The sequence below is a fragment of the Camellia sinensis genome, chromosome 4 (genome assembly GCF_055761805.1).
Source record: "Camellia sinensis isolate YWXY chromosome 4, ASM5576180v1, whole genome shotgun sequence".
In the NCBI taxonomy this organism is placed as follows: Eukaryota; Viridiplantae; Streptophyta; class Magnoliopsida; order Ericales; family Theaceae; genus Camellia; species Camellia sinensis.
This window is the reverse complement of record NC_138964.1, coordinates 208179641-208187682: the sequence shown is the minus strand read 5'-3', so window position 1 is coordinate 208187682 and position 8042 is coordinate 208179641. Positions and strand designations below refer to the sequence as shown.

General features: G+C 40.0%; 2 long non-coding RNA genes across 6 annotated transcripts; both read left to right on the top strand.

Annotated features, from left to right (window-relative positions):
- Window positions 1-793: 793 nt before the first annotated feature.
- On the top strand, window positions 794-7390 carry LOC114261408 (uncharacterized). Of its 5 annotated transcripts, none has more exons than XR_014328303.1 (5): window positions 794-1364; window positions 5774-6202; window positions 6320-6504; window positions 6606-6713; window positions 7052-7390. It is a non-coding gene; the product is annotated as an uncharacterized LOC114261408 (long non-coding RNA). The 5 variants fall into 5 exon arrangements; XR_014328304.1 differs by having other exon boundaries at window positions 6297-6504; XR_014328300.1 differs by having other exon boundaries at window positions 817-1021.
- On the top strand, window positions 1491-5084 carry LOC145789868 (uncharacterized). The gene is made up of 2 exons (XR_014328305.1): window positions 1491-1616; window positions 4951-5084. It is a non-coding gene; the product is annotated as an uncharacterized LOC145789868 (long non-coding RNA).
- Window positions 7391-8042: the final 652 nt, after the last annotated feature.

The window sequence follows — 8042 nt, the reverse complement described above, 5'->3', positions numbered from 1 at the left end:
TATTAGGTTATTTTAGTTTTTGATTATTTTAATAAATTAAAATTTTTATATTTGAAAAGATTATTAAATTTTTTTATAGTTGAATGTGATGTTTGTAAGAAAAAAAGTAAAATGATTATGGGTTTAATATGATATTTTGTCTTATTAATTATTTAGCTTATTTTATCTTTTTGTGAAATTTACGGCTGGTTTGGCAATCCAAAAATAATTTAAAAAGCCAAAAAGTTATATAAAAAGCAAAAAAGACATTCAGCTTGCTTGGTTGTATTTTTTCAAAAACACATTTCAGAAAATTCTACTTTCTTATTTTTCGTGTTTTTTTTACTGAATTTTTTTAATATTTTAAACAATTTTTTTTTTACTTTTTAGACATGCCTAACATAAATATACCTAAAAAGTAAAAAAATTATGAAAAAAACCTTTTAAAAATTCATTAAATACTAAAAATATAAAAATATTTTTTTATATTTTTATGTATTTATTAAATTTTTAAAATATTTTTTCATAATTTTTTTACTTTTTAAATATATCTAAATAAGGTACCTTTAAAACATTACTATTTACAAATAAAAAATATTACAAAAATAATTTATATATTTTTATAATACAAATAGACTGAGCACTGTTATCAGCCGTACTTGCTGGGGCAGATAACAGACATTACACTTTAAAAAAATAATTTATATTATATAAATTTATTTTCCATCTCACAATCAATCATCAAAAAAAAAAAAATCTAAATTGATAAGGTTGGATTGCCAAACTTTATGATAAGGTTGCATTGTCAAACTTTATTCAGACTAAAATCTATCGCTTACCTGAAAGAAATTGATAAGGTTGGATTGTCAAACTTTATTCAAACTAAAATCTCATCGCTTACCTGAAAGATTCACTTTGGTCGGGTATTTGTAAACTCGGTTGTTGGATTGAACTGGATGGCTTGGAGCGGGCAACCCGGGTAATCGAATACCCACGTACAAACCCGACAAGAACCGCCGAGAGATCGAAGACTGGGACAGTGGTAATTGGGACGATGGCATCAACAGTTCATACTTTGAGAAAGTTTGGGCAAAAAGAAAGTTTCGTCGACATTATCATATGAATTTTTACAGATACCATTGATTTGCATGAAATTATATGAATCATGAATGCCATAGCTACTATACCCAGATGTTTAAATCATGTTTTGGTCGATACCCAGTGGTGCTAAGTGCTGTAATTTGTTCCATACGTCTGGTGTTTGACAAAATGTCTAACCGGAAATGTTGAGTTGAACAAAGAGTTTGCAGCTTTTATCATTGTTTTCATGTGTTTAATGGTTCAATTGGGAAACTAGAAGAGAGAAAAGAAAAAAAAAAAAAAAGGTAAACTATAGTGGTTTTCTTTATTCTTGTCTGTATAATTCAGGAGACCAAAAACGGGAAAAAATTTTTGTTATCCTGGCCTCTTGTTTGGGAAAGATGGAGGAGAGAAAAGAAAAGAAGGTTTTATTATGTGGGTAAAAGGTGGTTATAATGTCAGGGACAATATGGATAATCCACTGGCTCCCATTTTATTTTATTTTATTTTATTTTTTTCTCGAAATCTCGCCACATTTGGAGAAATTTGAAAAGTTGGTTATGTTGCGGATCTTGGGCACACCAGGGGACACTCACAAGCAAAAACACAAGACTTTTAACGTGGTTCGGCAAACCGGCCTACGTCCACGGGAGGGATGTTGTTATATATCAACAAATGGAGGAGATTACACACTCTCAACTCACTGTCTCTCTATATAACACACTCTTTCAGCTATGATGCTCTTATATCAACTCACCATCACTTCTCTATATATAGAGATTACAAAGGCAAGAGGCACCCTTTGAAATGAGCTGGCTGCCAGCCTATTTCGGTGGCTTTCCAGATTGCTTCATGGCCTCATGGCCTCATGGCCAACTCACATGGCTTCCCCACCATGTAGCTGGCTACTCCTTTCCTTCACATGGCCAGAATCTCTGTAGCCAACTCAACTTGGGTTGATCTCCTACAAATCACCCCCTCAACCCATATGAGGTGATCCATAATAGCACCCCCTGCTTGGAGTGCCCGGCACCCCCTCACTGGGGTGCCATGCAAAGCTTACTTTGCAACTCTTTGAGATGGCATCTCTCCTTTCCATCCAGTCTTGGAGAGATCCCAATATGTCTCTAATTCAGGAGCAAAAGAAACTTTCTTCCCTGGGACATGCTTTGCTGTCTTGGTCTCTTTGCTCTGAGCTGTCTTTAAAATTGGCCGCAATGGCTCCATCTTGTGCACCTCCGAACTGCCTCCATGCGTTCTTGTACACTTTGGTTGCCATGTCTGCTGGGCCCTATGTCTCTTCTGTGCATGTCTTGTACGTCTTGCCCGGTAAGTGACAGTAGCTCCGTCTGTCACAACCTTCTCCACAAGCCTGTACAGATTCCCCTCCAGTCGTCCATGTAGCATCACCGTATCTCCATGGATGACTTTGAGATTTCCTTTGCTAGATGTGAAGCTATAACCCTTCATGTCTAGCATACTTAAGGAAATTAGATTCTTCTTCAGTCTTGGCACGTGTCGGACTCCATCCAACGTGAAAATTTTTCCATCTTCCATTCTCAGTCGTACTGTTCCCATGCCAACAATCTTACTCACAGTGTTGTTAGGCACTCGAACAATACCTCCATCCTTGGCTTGGTAGGTAGAAAAAAGTTTCTTATCCATGCATATATGATATGTGCTTCCGGAATCTAAGATCCAGTCAGGTTTCGTCATACTCGACGAAACTGTAAATGCATACTCATCCTTAGCATTTACTGCAGCAGCGACATTTGATGAGCTCGCCTGTTCCTTGTGTGCCTTGTCCTCCTTGAGCTTTGCACAGTCTTTTATGAGGTGATCCTCCTGATCACAGTAATAACACTTTCTCCTGAAGCCTGACCTTGATTGCGAACGTCCTCTTGATTTGGATCTACCCCGTCTATTATTGGACCTACCTCTGCCTTGCTCATTTTCTGAGGCAACCATGGCATTTTCTTCTGGGTGTTTGCTACTGCTACCTTCCTGTTTCTTCATCGACTCATGAGAAATGAGCGTAGCAATCACCTCATCCAGTCCAAGAGCATCCTTCCCGTACAATAGAGTTGTCCTGAGATGCTCATATGATGCAGGTAGAGAGACCAGCAAGATCATAGCCCGATCTTCCTCCTGGGTCTTGTCTCCAATGGTGTCCAATTCCATTGTGATCCTATTGAACTCGTCCAGATGTTCTGTGAGGTTCGCACCTTCTGGCATTCTAAGTGTATATAGCTGCCTCTTCAGAGATAACCGGTTTGTCAAAGACTTTGACTTGTACCTCATCTCTAACTTTGCCCATAGCTCCGCCGGATCTACTTCACTGATGACTTCCCGGAGTGTGTTGTTCCCGAGATACAACTGAATTGTACTGTTTCCCAATTCCCTCAACTCCTCCCACTTGTCATCCTTCATGTCTTCCGGTTTGTTGGACTTTTTGAGAAGAGCTTTCACCAGACCTTCTCGTGTTAAAATGTTTTTCACCCTTTGCTGCCACAGGGTAAAGTCATTACTGCCATTAAAAGGCTCAATCATGAAACTTGCGCCTTTTCCTGCCATTGTAAATTTCTTCCATTTTTAAAGAAATTCCGATTTAAGAATCTGACCGTACGGATGGGTCCGGAATATTCCAAATAGTTGGAACGCACTATTGGATCGCCAAAAAACGGACTCCGAATGGCCTAGATCTAGCCAAAAGAGTTTGAATGCCTCCGATTCAAAAACTAACCGTACGGATGTGTCCGGAATACTCCAAATAGTTGGAACTCACTATTGGATCGCCAAAAACAGACTCCGAATGGCCTAGATCTAGCCAAAAGAGTTTGAATGCCTCCGATTCAAAAACTAACCGTACGGATGTGTCCGGAATACTCCAAATAGTTGAAACTCACTATTGGATCGCCAAAAACGGACTCCGAATGGCCTAGATCTAGCCAAAACAGTTTCAACGGTTCAGATCTGCTGAATCTGGTGCGCCTGAGAAGCACCAGATAAGTCCTCCGGACAACGGCTGGTCAACGGCTCAGTCAACGGCGCAGGCGGCGCAGTCAACGGAGGCTTGACGGCTGGTCAACGCGGCTTGGTCAGCGGCTCAGGCTGACTGGGCTGACACGTGGCTGACACGTGGCTGACGTGTCGGCTGACGTGGTACGCGCGTGTTTTACACGCGCCTTCCCCCACTCGTCTTCTTCCTCCGTCAGCGCGTGGGGCGCGTGGATGAGAGTGGGACCACGCGCCGGGTGCCTGAACGGCGCGTGTGGGCGCGTGCCGAGACTGTGACTCACGCGCCAACTTCCAGGGGCGCGTGAGGGCGCGTCGAAGCTCCTCTGGGCTCTGTTTTTGCTGTTCTGGACTCCTCTCGGGGAGTTCTTCCTCCTGGTATGCTCAAAAGTGGATTTCGACCACTTCGAAATCTGGACACTTTCGGAAAAAACTCGATTTTTCTCCACCCGGGCTCTGATACCAATTGTTGCGGATCTTGGGCACACCAGGGGACACTCACAAGCAAAAACACAAGACTTTTAACGTGGTTCGGCAAACCGGCCTACGTCCACGGGAGCGATGTTGTTATATATCAACAAATGGAGGAGATTACACACTCCCAACTCACTGTCTCTCTATATAACACACTCTTTCAGCTATGATGCCCTTATATCAACTCACCATCACTTCTCTATATATAGAGATTACAAAGGCAAGAGGCACCCTTTGAAATGCGCTGGCTGCCAGCCCATTTCGGTGGCTTTCCAGATTGCTTCATGGCCTCATGGCCTCATGGCCAACTCACATGGCTTCCCCACCATGTAGCTGGCTGCTCCTTTCCTTCACATGGCCAGAATCTCTGTAGCCAACTCAACTTGGGTTGATCTCCTACAGGTTATAAAACCAAACCAAAAATGGCATGAGAGGGTTGAATTGAACTTGAATTATTGTGCATGGATGTTAAAGAACTCAACTTGGAGAAGACTTTGATGAAAATAGCATCAATTGTATGTTTGAATTGGAATTTGATAATTTTGTAAGACTTTAGTTTAGAATCTTGTAATTTAGGTTTGGACTTGTTAAACCATGAGAATACGCCTAGAATGTGTGTTGTACAGAAAATGCCTTGAAAATAGATCAAAAATTCAAATCAGAATCTCCTTTGCTCGAGCGGGCTTTGGCCTACTTCGGGCGCTGACAGAATGCCAACCTAGACACTTGCTGTAATGAAATACATGCACTATTATTTGCAGAATATGAGTCAAACTTATGTTACATTCTTAATTGCCCAATAATAAACAAATTCAGATTCCCTTCATTTAGCTCTGGCCTTTGATAGCAAGGTGCAACTGGCTAGTCATTGTTTCATTTCATTGACCAAGTGTGTGGGTTCAGGTCTTGACATGAGTTTTTTGGGGTTCTTTGAATTGACAGTATAACTCTAATCAGGTACTGGGTGTGATATTACCCATACTCACATGAAGCGGAACCATTTGTCGGGCTGAGTTGGGATTCACTCAATTTCAGTTAATGACTCCATCTAATGAACATGGAATACCAAATATGTACCTATGTCAAAGAAATTTCTGTTGATTCATGATTCAATTTCTTTTAATTCATTAACTACCGTAGGCATGCATATTAGTATTACTATTTCTTGCTCAATTGTGGGTATGCGCCAGTTTCCAAGAGATTGATTTGGCTTTCATTCTGGCAGTCTTTAAACAAGCTCTTGTCAGAAGATAAGAAGTTTGACTTTGTGATCAAATGAAATTGAGAGAATAGAATGGTGAAGAGGAAGGTAATGAAGGCATTGAAAGATAAAGATGATGACGAGGACAACAATTGATGCTGGTTGGTTCACAGGGGTATTCCGGCCTCATTTATTTGTACAAGTTGGTTTGTGTTTTTGGTGAGAGTCGCTCTATCTCTCCATCCTTGCGTTGGTGCCGGTAAGTGGCATCCAAGTATGGGGACTTTGAAGCACAGAGGCATTGGATAGCACTGCCAACGATCTGAGCTACTGGGGACTTGACTACCCTCCCCTTACTGCCTACCATAATAATGTTCAGGGTCTTTTCTTTAGAAACTTCCATCCAGGTTCTGCTTCACTTTACACTTCTCGTGGCCACGAGTCCTATCTTGGGTTTGTATCATAACAGTACATCTTGATTAATAGTATTGAGATCTTTATTTTTGCCATTCTCTTAATTATTAAATTATTCCATCAAGTGTTTCAGCTGCTCAATGTTTTGCCCTGCAGAAAGCTGCTCATGAGGTGGACAGTCTTGTCCTCTGACATGTTGATGTTCTTTCCTGCAGTTTTTTTATTTTGTTATCATGTACTATTCTGGTACTTACAGTGGACGTAAAAGTGATGTTGCATGGCACATTGCAATGATTTTGCTTAACCCATGTCTGATACTGATTGACCATGGTCATTTTCAGGTGTTGAATAAAATTTATTCCCTTTCTCCACCTAAATATTCTATGCTTCTCTTGTAAATTGCGAGTGTGCCATTTCTAATTCTTATATTATTTCATTTCAGTACAATTGTATTAGCTTAGGGCTTGTTGTTGGAGCTGTTGCCCCCATCCTCTCTAACACAGACCTTTTGGCTTGTGTCCTGTTTTGTCTCGCTCTTAATCACAAACAGGTGGCTTCTTGCTTTGATAAATTGCGCACCAGGCTTTGATTTGATTTGATTTTATCTTCCCAAATTCATGATTACTATTTAGTATTCCGAAGCAACTTGGCCCAATGAAGTTGCACAAGGATTTATATTCTTCCATAGTTCGAGCACAAAACAAAATTATGCTGGTCATTGGTCAATCATTAATATCTTTTTCACGAGGACTGTATATTGATTTTGTTGATTTCTGAGGGGCATATTTTGGAGTTGTTGCCCCACACTCTGTGTGCAATATAGATTACAGTGGTATGATTTATTGGGCTGATCTGACTTGGTGAAAATTGCGGTTGTCTTTTATGCAGATGAGTGCCTATTTTGCTCGTGCATTTTTCATCCATCTTTTGGGTAAATGCCCAAGGCATCGGAACCCATTTCTTCCAGTGTCAAAACTTAGCTTGGTGGTCTTAAGAACATTTACCCTTGTTTGGTGGCCATATCTGCGGTCGGTGACAGTGTTTTTGGAGGTTAACATCAGCAAGTATGCAATTGTTTTTATTTTGTTTGTTTTATTTATCTTTGATTAGTTGTTTCTGGGATTAGATCAGTGTCCAAATTTTATTTTATCTTTTGTTCTTGAGTTGAGATAAAGATGTGGAAAACCATACTCACAATTTAGTATATGAAATTTTGTTGAGATTAAACAGATCATCTGAAATACAGATCTTTGGTATATATCCTTTGGACCATCTAGTAGTTCACTCGTCCCGAACTAAATGACCACATAATGGCCAGGTTATAACCAAAATAGGTGTAAACCAATGTAGTGGTTTGCTCAATCCCAGGGTGATAATTAATAAATTTTGCTTTTGAAAGTGACATCTGCTCTGGAAGAGCCGACCCAACCCAACCCGACTGCCGTGTAAACTACTGTAAAGCTAGTCCAACTTGCCAAGTCGATTTTAGTTCAATGTAGGCCCAGATCCACTATAAATATAAAAGCACAACCAATAGGGAAAAAACGTTAAGCGGTCATGATGCAGGGCTCTAATGATGGAGCTCTAATCAAAGCTCCACTGATGTTGTAGGAAGTAAAAAAAAAATAAATAAATAAATAAGATACATCCATCACATTATCAGTGGATGAGGCTCACTCTGTGATTAGAGCTCCAAAACATTTTTCAAAGTTAAGACCTTTATTTTAATTTTGACTCCAACTTTTTCTTGGAGTCCTCTCATTCCTACTCTGTTTGTACTCTTGAATGTGAAAAACCTAAGTGATTCGTGATTAGATCAAGATTTAATTGTATCAATTCCCAACCAATTAAAACTAACAATCGAAATCATCAAGCACGT